We start from the raw sequence: 12531 nt of genomic DNA, 5'->3' as shown, positions 1-12531 counted from the left end.
TAACAGATAAAGAAACAAAGACTGAGAAAGATCAAGAAACTTCATGTTGGTCACAAAATTCCTTGAGGGTAGGCACAGGATAATAGTGGCAACAGCAGGATTCAAACTGGCCTGTGATTCCCAAACCCAGTGCTTTTTCCACTACCTTCCTTCTCTATCACAGTAAATACTACTGTTTGCTGCTACTGCTGCTAAGTCACTTCAGTCTCGTCCGACTCAGCGCCATAAACTGTGTTTCAAGTGATAATGTAGAAATGTGTTCATACTTGAGTAAGAAGAAAAAAAATCCTTTCATTTTCTTTTTCTCATTCTCTGACTACTATCCTTAAACTCAGATTTGAGCTCTAACTAGTCAATAAAGAAGCCATCACTTGAAGTGACACTATGTATCAAGAAAGATACGCTTGTAAGATTGTATCACAGGCTGGCTATAAACAAGTCCACATAACCATGTCTGATAAGACATTTACAGAATAAATGAAATTACAAATTTCACTGATACACTGTATGAATAAGAGTACAAGAATTTTTTTCTGTGTAAATAAAGGAAAAGAATTTTTAAAATGAGGTGAAGTGAGGGCTATATACCTGCTTTTACTGTAGCCATATTATATCCCCCCAAATAAAACTCAGTGTCTTAGAATGAAAAATAAAAGTACGTCTCTATAAAGAAACAAAAATGTCTATTAATCAGATCTAATCATGAAAATGAATTTCAGAAAGCAGAAAAAGGTGCCATTTTATGAATAAGTTTCCTTAGGCTCTTCTTTGGGGGAGGAAAAAAAATGATTCAAAAGGAGTTACACTGGAGTTTTATATTCCATAAGAAATGCCCTTTTAATAGTTTTCAGTTAATTTCTATCAAAGACTCACTGGCTTTCTGAATACACGTCCATTAAAAAAAGGTTCAAGCAGATTTAACTGTAATTTCTGCTGATCCCTGGGAGGGGGTAGAGTATAACTTAGTAACATGTTACAAAAAAATATCCAAATATTAATGATTACAAAAGTTTACGAAGTTTCACCTGAGACTGGTAAGAATTAGATTATGAATTTATAATTAAAAAATTTTAAAGATCTTTTGGATGAAACAAAAGAAAAAACTATCATAACTTAAAAAAAAAATTCAACAAAGGAAGCGTCATTGTCAGATAGTATCTGTAAGGGCAAAGAACTTCTGTTCAACTTATGCTGGTTTGCAGAAAATCCTTAAGGAAAACCAGTAATCTATGGCATCATCAAGACCATAATTTCCTCAGTGTTTGGAAATAAAATCATCTTCCCAACCCTTAACGGAAAAATACTGTTTATTTCATCTTAATTAAATTTCTTGGCAATGAAAAACGGCCAATGTGTTTTTTTTTTTTAATACTAGTAATACAGCAAGGAGGTTTTGGAAAAGTGACTTGGATAAAGAATATCAGAAGACAATGCTCCTACTAACAGTATTTATTCCTAACAAGAAACCTTGTATCAATTACCATTCTATCATACCATGAGACAGGGAAGTATTTTAAAAAGAACCTTTTGCATCACCTAAAATAACCGTTTTGGCTTTATATTTAAATCAGGAAATGAATGTAAAAGATTTCAACAACTGGCAACCAAAAGTATTTTATATTAAACCTTTAGAAGGCAGAACTGATGAAAGCTAACGCTAGCATGAAATTTTAACTTCTGAAGAAGGTAAGAGAAACTTAAATAGGTCACATCCCATGGTCCTTTAAAAACTGTCTTTTAATTTTTGATGTGTCAATGATTTTTCTGCTGTCCGTTTTCCCCAATAGGGCAAGAAAAAAATAAACCTTGTGGCTTAAATTATTGTGGGTCTGGGGCTAGGGTTACCTACTACGGGCGAGGCAAATAATGGATACTTTTAAATGGCTATTTTTAGAATTAGGGTTAACCAATCTCGTATTTAAGAAAGATGTGAGAAATATGGTCGGGGTGCGAGGGGAGATCCAAAGGAACCAACACCACGGCTGCCCCCCGCCAAGGTGATGTGAAACAAAAGTACATCGCTAATACTCCTTTCAACGAAGTGTTTCAGAATGATAGCTCTCAAAGTGATTACCTTATTGAAAAGGGTTAAAACCGAAACTGTTTTCAAACATCAGCTTCCCTTTTACAAGATCCCAATAGGTTTTTAATTACAAATGTATTTTTCTTAGCACCCCTTCCTCCTCCAAAGAATGCATTTCCATGACTACTGATTTAAAAAAAAAAAAAAAGAGGGTGAGGGAAAGAGTCAAAAATTATTTTAAAAAGCGCGAGTTCTCATTACCTCATGTAAGCAGAAAAGCACAGAAAACAGCATTTTCCCAATGGGGCGGGAGCGGGGGGAAAGGGCGTGAATAAAATACAGGACGAGAGGAAAACCTTGGGTTTCGAACTTTATTGCACAAAGAGAGAAGAGGAGAGTAGGTCAGACTGAGCACCGCTTCCCCTCGCTAGGCGGGCATGGCAGACACGGAGGCTACCGGGAAGGCAGGCACCTTCACCTCCTCTGCTCTTAACTGTCGCCTTCTTCCTCCTCCACCCCCCGCGGGCACCTCGGCGGCGCTGCCCCGGCGGACTGCGGGCCGGGTCGGGGGGCGAGACTGTCGGCGGGGGCCGGGCAGGCGGCACAGTGGGCAGCGCCGGCCGGGCCGGCGGGCGGCCTCCCCCGGGGCGGCTCCGGGCTCCCGGCTCCGCGCCCGGCCCGGCGGCGGCGGGAACGCGGGCGCCAGCTCGCCGCGGCCGGCCGCCCGCCCGCACACACCCCCGGCCGCCGGCTCCCACCCCGCCCGCCGCCCGCCGCCCCCCGCCATGAGCGCCGCCGCTGGCTGCAGGCAGAGTCGCTGCCGCCCCGGCCGCCGCTGGCTCCAGTCCGCCGCCATTATTCTTTGTTCGCTGCGAGCGGCGGCGATGGTGTGGGGCTCGGGCGGAGGCTCCATCTTTACCGCGGCCCCTCCTGCGAGGGGAAGGCCCCGAGCGCGGGTGTCCGGCGCCTCCCCGTCCCCCCTCCGTCCCCCCGGCTCTCTCCGGCTCCTGCCTCCTCCTCCTGCTCCTCTTACCGGTGGTACAAGCTCCTCCGTCACTGCTTTCGTTCGCGGCCCGGATCTCGCTGGAGTTTTATTCTCTCCCCCACGTAACACACCGCGTCAAACTACACCTCCGCCGCGTCACTCACCAACACTCCGCTTCTCCCAGCCGCCCGGGCCACAGGCAGCAGCAGCCGCCGCCGACTGAGGACTCGCAGCCAGGGAGCCAGCCAGCGCCGCCCAGTGCCGAGTGCGCAGCGGCCGCGCACGGAAAAAGCCGAGCTCGGCCCGGAGGAGCTCGAGCGGCCCCGCCCTCCGCGCTGGAGGCGGAAGTTGCCGAAGACCTTCGAGTTCCTTCGGGCGCGGCGGAGGGGTTCCTCCGGGAGAGGGAAAGAGGCGGTGGGCTGGGACCCAGGGGTGGGGAAGAGGGGGTCTGTCTACGCACCCCCGCTGCCCTCGCCGCGTATCGACGGTTTCAAACCGGCGGCGGAAATTTGCAGGAAGAATTGGGGTTTGTGTGTGGCGTGGTGGGGAATTCCCGAAGGGTGTGGACGGTTCGATGGAAACCCCCGCGCGGGCTGCCCTTGCGGCTGTAAGCGGCGGGCTCTAGGGCGGCTGCAGCGTCACGGGCCTGGGCCCCAGAGCGCCGCCGGCCCCGGGAACTTTCAAAAGCTGCAGGGACCAGAAAGACGCGCCACCGGGTCGGGGCCGCGGCTGAGCGCGGAAGCCGTGCGGAGCCGGGGAGGAAGGCCTGCTGCAGCTCTGCGGTTCCCCGAGGCCTGGGCCGGACGCTGGGATGCTAGGCCTCGGCGCGGCCCGGGGGCGTCGTGGGCCCCTGTGGGAAGGGTTTTCCGCCTTTCTGGGCAGGCCGGGAGGCTCCGCTCTGAGAATCCGCAGAGAAACCTGGCGAGCGCCGGCGGGACCGTTCAATTTCGGGGCACGGAGGCCCTGGGACTCCGGGCAGCTGGCGGAGTTTAGCCGGGCAGCGAGGAAGGCCAGGCCCGTGGGGCACACCTTCGGCCTCCGAGCCATGACCTGCCCTGACCGAGGTTGCTCTTTTGCACTTTCGAAGTGTCTTCCCCTAACCCCCCTTACTTGCCCTCCTTTTTTGGGGGGGGGGGCGGTGGAGGGGGAACCATCCTGTATTACTTTCTTTTTCACAGTTTCCTACTGCAGCCGCTGCCCCCTTTTCTTCACCGCCCACTCCCCCATCCGAACCCTCAGTACGACTTCCGTTGCTTGGAAGCTGCTGATCTTGCCCCTTGAGAGGTCACCCGAGACTCGATGCTGACTTTATCATTATTCTTTTTATTTAACTCGGCAATGCTCTCTCCCGGTCTTTCAGGTCTGTTGTAATTCACTTTCAGTCGCTTAAAGCTCTGGAGAAGGAAATGGCAACCCACTCCAATATTCTTGCCTGGAGAATCCCATGACAGAGGAGCCTGGAGGGCAAGAGCCCATGGGGTTGCAAAGAGTCAGACACGAGTGAAGCAACTTAGCAGGCACGCTTAAAGCAAATGTGTCTTAGGAAGCGGAGAGGGTCCAAGTCAGAGCTCCGCCCCATACTGACTTGCTGTTGAAAGAGTTCCCTAGCCCGGTACTGTAGCCTAGTACTGTAGATCTCCTCCTGCTTTCTCCTTGGGCTGAAGAATAACCTCCTTTCCTTCCGTTATTTTCAACCTTTCTTCCTCTACTGGCGTTTCTGTCTAGTATTTGAACAGCCTTAAGTCTCTCTCCCCTGGAGAAGGAAATGGCAGCCCGCTTCAGTATTCTTGCCTTGATAATCCCACGGACAGAGAAACCTGGCAGGCTACAGTCCATGGGGTCACAAGAGTCGGACGCGACTTAGCAACTAAACCACCACCAAATCTCTCACGCCTAGATTTCTGTCTTTAAGTCCCTCTCCATGTCTTACCACATGGACATTCTCTCATGACTCATTCCTCAGCCCTCTCTAGTCTAGTTTCTGTTCTTACCACACACCTGGAGCAGCTCTGAATTGTCACAGACAAGCTTCAGGCCTTTGCTTACAAGACCTTGTTCTGGCATCTTACTATTGCCCACACCCTCATCCACATATGCTCTTGTCTTAAACTCTTGTTTTCCTCTTAACTCTCTGGTTCTTTAACAACCCGCTTCTCCTCTAGCCAACTGTTAAATACTGGAATCCTGTTGAGCTTCACCTGCTTCTGGAGTCCCACCGTGTATGCTTTCCTAGGTGGTCTCCTCCTCTTCTGTTCCCTTCAGATACCAGATGCAAAAGACTCCAGCTCAGAGCTCAAGCCTAGATCTTGCTCTTGAACTCTAGATTCATATTTCCAAGTGCTTTTGCTACACTTTCATCTGGATGACTTGGGTGTGCCAAACCCCTCTTCCTAATAGCCCTTGGTTCAGTAAAGGAAATCCTATCCATCTACTTAGTTCAGAAACCTAAGAAACCTCTAACACACATCAGAATCACCTAGACCTACCTTGAAAGAATAGGATTTGTGGCTTCTCTCTGTTCTTATGACCACATTTCCATCCCACTCTAAGCTAACTTCACCTCTTGCTGGAAGTTCTGAGCAACTAGCATCTAGGTCCTACAAAACTGGTCTTGGCTCATTCCAATCCATTTGCCATACTGCAGCCAGAGTAATTTTTAACAAATACAAATCTGATCAAGTCACTACCCTGATTGAATTCCTTCAGTCCTTCCCTTTGTTTACTGAACACAATCTGAGTCCTTATCGTGAAGGCCAGGCCCTCCGTTATCCAGGCTTGTGTTCTCAGCCTCCCCAATGATTTCTCTAGCTATCTGCACTCCAGCCATGTCTTTTATTTTTCCAGACTCTTTTCTCTTGTTCTCTACTGTAGGCTCTCACCTCAAGGTATTTATACATGCTATTCCCTTTCCTTGAAAATTCTTTTCTGTCACCCACTCCTCCTACCTAATTGTAACTTAGCACTTTCCTGATTCATCATTCTTGGAATTGTTTGTTTACTGTCCATGTAATTCTGTGCAGGTAGTGACCAAGTGTGCCTCGTTTGCCACCAGAGTTTCTCTCCTCCCACCCTCAGCACAATGCAGTGGTGTTCATCAAGTATTTATTGAACAAATAATATCTCTGTGGTCATGGCAAAATTTCTTAATATTTTAGGATTCAAATCCTGGTTCAGCTGTGTGACTTTGGGCATGGTCTTCCCTCCTGCACCTCAGTTTTCCCATCAGTGAAATGGTGGCTCAGGCGGTTAACTGTCTGTTTACAATGCAGGAGACCCGGGTTCGATCCCTGGGTCGGGAAGATCCCGCAGAGAAGGAAATGGCAATCCACTCCAGTACTATTGCCTGGAAAATCCCATGGACAGAGGAGCCTGGTAGGCTGCAGTCCATGGGGTCCCTAAGAGTCAGACATGACTGACTTATGGTAATTAAATGAGATCATTCATGGAAAGTGTACTTGGCACAATGACATGTAACAAGTGTCAATTAAAATGTTGCCCATTATTAGATTTATTTATATATCTCATCTTTGTGTCAAATACACTTTCAAAATGTAGCTTACCTTCTTGTTCTTCTTACCCTGGCACTATACATGATACCAAAATATTGGGATTATTTGGGGCTTCCCAGGTGGCTCAGATGGTAAAGTATCTGCCTGCAATGTGGGAGAACCTGGGTTTGGATCCCTGGGTCCAGAAGATCCCTTGGAGAAAGGAATGGCAACCCACTCCAGTATTCTTGCCTGGAGAATCCCATGGACAGAGGAGCCTGGCAGGCTACAGTCCATGGGGTCATAAAGTTACTCATAGCCTATACTTACGACTCAACAAATATGGTAATTTTTAATTTTAAAATTTCCCTGCATTCTCCTTTTCTGTTCACACTGTGAACTCACTTAGGCCCTACCTCTTCATGTCTTGGTTGCTTTGCTAACTTCCTAGGTGCTTTTTAACTGCAGCCCCACTTCCCTGATTCACCTCTGCCCTATGGTCAGATCGGTGAGCCTCCAACAGTCATTCAGTTGTATTTTGTCCTTGATGTCAGCTCCCCTGACCTCTGTTCTTACCTGACCTCGTTAATTCACTTATTCATTCAGTCATCCAGTCATTCAAGTGCATGTTATTTTACTAAACACTTTGGATATACTTCAGATTTGAAATGTAGTCTTCTAATTTCATGTATTTGCATATCCATAAACCATAGAAATGAACTAGAATCATCCAACTTTAGCATCCATTTTTATCTCTGGGACTTGAAAGCTACTCCCATTCATGACTTAATTTTTCAATTGGAAAACAGGGTTAATGAAAGAGAAGAGCACATGGGTGCAAGTGGACTTAGAATAAGGCAGATGAGATGATTGTAAAAGGCTTCAAGGAGAAAGTGGTATCTGAGCACTTTTTTTCTAACCACCACTTCCTTTTCCTGTTATTTTTCTCTCTTGCTTCCGCTGTTGAACCTAATTTTTACCCTCACTGTGAACTCAAGTTCCATGAATCCTGCTTGTTTTAGTTCATCACCTCTCGTGACTTAGTTTGTTTTTCTATCTAACCCGAGGGCCATGATGACCTATTTTGTTTATTCTAAAAATAACTGTTGAGCACCTACTTTGTGCCCTGTACTATAAAACTGGAGCTATAGCAATGAATAAAAGGTTGTTTCTGCTCTCAAAAGTACTGCTTTCAAAGATACTAGAATAAAATCGTCAACTTCTCCAGTATCTGATATTTATCTTTTTTGTTCACTCGTTTATGCCCTCATCCTGTCTTGTGATTGCAAATACAACACCCATGCTGATTAACTCTCAAAATTATATCTTTTCCCCAAATCACTCTCCCAAACTCCAGACTCCATACTCCCAACAGCTATCCACTCATGCCTTCGCTGTTGTCTTAGGATGTTGTCTTAGCCTTGGTTCTTCCAGAAAACAGAATCTGAGGCAGAGGCTTCTGTGCTCCTATCTTATTAGGGAGTACCGTCCTGGGGAAATGAGGGTAGGGAAAAGAAGTGAGTCAGGAGAGAAGGTTAAGATTCAATCAGAAAATGCTAACACTATCCTCCTCTGGAACATATACCCAGTTATGTTTTGTGTGGGCACCAAGCAGACCTTTGTGTGAGACGTGGGGCCTGAGCATGAGGCAAAGCACTATTGGGTGGTTACTGCCTGAGATTGGGTGGCCATGGCAATAGGGACAAAATAAGTTGCAAATCGTCCCACAGGCAAGAAGGCCAAGAGGATCTTAGGTGCTACAGAGGTGTCTAATAGACATCTAAAGCTCAATATGTCCAACACTGAGCTGATTTCCCCCTCACATCTGCACCTGCAGCATTTTCCATCTTAGTTGCTGAGGTTAGAAATCTTGGAATGATTCTTAATACCTTCTTTTCTCTCTTATTCCACATCTATTCTTGCAGATAATTCTATTGGCTGTGCCTTCAAAATATATCCAAAAACTGACTACTACCTCCAGTGCAGGTACAGGTGACCTGGATCTGCAGCACCTTCATCTCTTGCCTGGATTACTGCAATTACTTCTTAAGAAGTTTCCCTACTTCTCCCCCTGCCACACACCAGCTACGCTTCTACCTTAGCACCTTGGGTCTGTTTCAGTGCTTAAAATGTGTTTTCTAAATTTGAAGATAGCTGACTCCCTCACCTCCTTCAGGTCTTCGCCCCAATGGCCACTTTCTCACTGAGGCCTTGCTCATACTGTTTAAAATTACAATTTGACACCTACCTCAGCCACCCCTATTTTTCCCTATAGCAGTCATTATCTTCAGATACACTGTCTGTTTTACTACTTTTTATGTTCATTGTGTATTGGTTCCCCTGCTGATATACACATTCTAAATAGGAGTGTCTTTGTTTTGTTCACTGATGGATGTCAAACACTTGAACCATTGTTGTTGTTTAGTCTGACTCTTTTGTCATCACATGAACAGAGGACAGGCTCCTCTGTCCATGGAATTTCCCAGGCAAGAATACTGGAGCGAGTTGCCATTGCCTTCTCCAGAAGATCTTCCTGACCCAGAGATTGAACCCATGTCTCCTGCATTGGTAGGTGGATTTGTAAGCCCCCAGGGAAGGCAAATGGCACCCCACTCCAGTACTCTTGCCTGGAAAATCCCATGAATGGAGGAGCCTGGTAGGCTGTAGTCCATGGGGTCGCTAAGAGTCGGACACGACTGAGCGACTTCACTTTCACTTTTCACTTTCATGCACTGGAGAAGGAAATAGCAACCCACTCCAGTGTTCTTGCCTGGAGAATCCCAGGGACACGGGAGCCTGGTGGGCTTCTGTCTATGGGGTTGCACAGAGTGAACACGACTGAAGTGACTTAGCAGGGAAGCTTATCTATAAAGAAATGACCTAGATGTCCCCATACTAAGCAGTTAACTATTTAATTCAAAGTTTGTCTCTTACATGTACACATACCTCTTTTACCATTAAATGAGAACTATTTATTTAGTTGTGGTTCAGTCACTAAATAGTTCTAACATATCTAAACATCTAACATTACATATCTAACCATCTCATCCTCTTCCCACTCCCTTCTCCTTTGGCCTTCAGTCTTTCCAGGCATCAGGGTGTTTTCCAGTGAGTTGACTCTTCGAATCAGGTGCCAAAGTATTGGAGCTTCAGCATCAATCCTTCCAATGAATATTCAGAGTTGATTTCCTTCAGGATTGACTGGTTTGATTTCCTTGCTTGTCTACATCCTTTATTGAACCATGAACTTCCTAAAGGCGATGTTACGTTTTGTTGGACTTGTATCCCTAGTAATTGGCGTATAACAGGCGCTCAGTAATGTTTCTTGAATGAAGGAATGATTAGAATGGTTAGAGTTTCTCCAGCACTGGTCACAGGAGAGGTACCCTGCCCAGCTGATTAAAGCATCTGATGTACTTAGCAGTACTTTTCCTGCAGTGTAGATGGATGCTGGAGAGTCTTAATAATTGGAAACAGTGGTAAGGTAGAACTATTGTCTATGCCCATGAATTAGTCTTGTGACTTTAATTGGACTTTCCCAATAGTTTTCCAATAGAGAGGAGAAAGCACTGATCAGTTACATCTGTTTGTGTTCTGTTTACCAGTTATAGTTCCCTACATAAGTTAGATAAGGTAGATTGGAAGGACTGATGCTGAAGCTGAAGCTCCAATACTTTGGCCACCTAATTCGAAGAGCTGACTCATTCATTGATAAAGACCCTGATGCTGGGAAAAATTGAGGGCAAGTGGAGAAGGGGGTGACAGAGGATGAGGTGGTTGGATGGCATCACTGACTCAATGGGCATGAGTTTGAAGAAACTCAGGGAAATAATGATGGACAGAGAAGCCTGGCATGCTGCAGTTCATGGGGTCACAAAAAGTCAGACATGGCTTAGCAACTGAAAAACAATGTAAATTAATATTTTGCGTCTTAAAATTAATCTTCAACAATAACAATAACAAAACTCTCTATTTCTACTTTCTCCTCTAGCTACTGTCCCCCTTTTTTTTTTCTTTTCTCTTTACAGTGAGTATCCCTGAAAGAGTTCTGTATTTACCATCCCAGTTCCTTTCTCACATTTTCTGTTAAATTCACTCCAACTAGCTCTTGCCTTCAGAATTCCACCAAAACTGCTCTCCATGTTACTTAATCCAATGGCCTGTTCTCAGTCTTTTCAGTTGACTTATCAACAGCATTTGACACAGTTAATCACAACCGCCCATGTAACGTCACTTGTTACACTTGTTTCTTCAGTATTACAGGGCACTTTACTCTCCTCTGATATTCACGATGCATTACTAGTCATTGTTCTCAATCTCTTTTGCTCACTGACCTCTTACTATTGGAGTGTCTCAGGTCTCTGACCTTGCACCTCTTCTGGTTCATGCTCTCTCCCTCAGTACCTCATTAAGTGTTATGGCATCAGATATAAATATGCTCACAACTCCCCAGTCTCAGAGTAGGACTTGTGTATCCAAGGATATTTAATAGACCTCTGAAAAGTGAGAGTCGCTCAGTCGTGTCTGACTCTGCAACCCCATGGATTGTCTATACAGTCCATGGAATTCTCCATGTCAGAATACTGGAATGTGTAGCCTATCCCTTCTCCAGTGGATCTTCCTGACCCAGGAATCGAACCGGGGTCTCCTGCATTGCAGGTGGATTCTTTACCAGTTGAACTACCAAGGAAGCCTTGGATGTTTAATAGACCTTTCCACTTTATTATACTAAAACTAAACTCCTGATCTGATCTCTCCTTTGCTCAAAAACCTTCTATACTTAAAACCTTCTCTGTCCCGGTTAATGGTAACTCCATCATTTCCACTGCTGAGGCTTACTCAGCAACTCTTTTACACCCCACATCCAATCTGTCATCAAATCCTGCTGCTGTTTCTTCAAAATATGTGACTAATTCTCCCATCTTCACTGATAGCGCCTTGGTCCAAGCTGCCGTTACCTTCAATCAGGATTTCATATCAGCCTCCATTAGCCTTCATTCTCTTCTCAGCCCAGCAGCCAGGGTGATCCTTTTAAACTATGATTCTGTTCAAAGCTATCTAGTAGCTCCCACCTCACTCTGAAAAGGCTGTGATTCTTACAGTTAGGCTTACAAGACCCCATTTCCTTTCTGATCCACTTCCTGCTCTTCTCACCCGACCTTTCAGTGCTCAGGCCCATTGACCACCTTGCTGTTCCTCAACACTTTGGACACATTCTCCTCAGGGACTCAAATTTGCTGTTCTTTCTGGTCAGGATGCTCCTTTGAGACGTTTCCGTGTCCTTCTCACGTCCTCAGGTCTTTGCTTAAACGTCCCCATTTCCGTGAGGCCTTCCCTTATTACCCTGATGAAAATTGTTCACCCCACACCCCACCTTTGCTCTTTTGCTCTCTCTGTCTCCTTTTGGTACTTTATTATTCTCCATGGCACCTGTGACTTTCTGGTATGATATGTACTTAGCTCATTTAATATGTTTGCAGGGACATTCGTCTCTTTTTTGACTGCTATATTCTTAACATTTAGAACAGTATTTTATACACAGCTGCCATTCAAATGTTTCATGAGTGAATGCAGTTGAAATTTTGGACTTAATCTCCTGGCATTGGTTTGCATAAACAGGTCTCCCTTAGCTTGATAGTCTCTAAATGCATCTATAAATATTGTTTCTGTTTTACAGCCTGAATCATAAGAGTCCACCAAAGTACTGCCTTCTTATGGGACCTGATTTCAGCATGGTCACACTCTCTGCCATCTCTGTCTTAGTTCTATATAACCTGAAAGAGACGAAGACCTCTTTGAAGCTTTCTGATCTTCCCACGTTCAGAGTCAGAACCGAAGAACTGATCAGCAAGATTCTGGTTGCGTCTTATTTCTATTTTGAGGACCAGTTGGTAAGCTAGTAGTCTTGCTGCATTCTTGTCTTCCTTGTGACTGAAAGCAATGCCATGTAAACAAAATCAACTGACCTCTTATCCTCCTGGAAATTACAAAAGGCCAGTGGTTGGCAAATAAAACTGGTAGCAGCAATAAGTGAA

The 12531-nt window shown here is 45.5% G+C and overlaps 1 protein-coding gene across 1 annotated transcript in view; it reads left to right on the top strand.

Moving 5' to 3' along the window:
- Window positions 1-12531, top strand: part of METTL21A (methyltransferase 21A, HSPA lysine) — an 81868-nt gene extending 69337 nt beyond the window's left edge. The window contains exon 5 of the transcript XR_009491156.1: window positions 1-12531. This exon is cut by the window's left edge and continues 18145 nt beyond it. The gene's annotated coding sequence lies outside the window, so the exon portion shown is untranslated.

Source organism: Bos taurus, chromosome 2 (assembly GCF_002263795.3).
Source record: "Bos taurus isolate L1 Dominette 01449 registration number 42190680 breed Hereford chromosome 2, ARS-UCD2.0, whole genome shotgun sequence".
In the NCBI taxonomy this organism is placed as follows: Eukaryota; Metazoa; Chordata; class Mammalia; order Artiodactyla; family Bovidae; genus Bos; species Bos taurus.
Note: the sequence above shows the minus strand (reverse complement) of the source record. Positions and strands in the feature narration are given on the sequence as shown.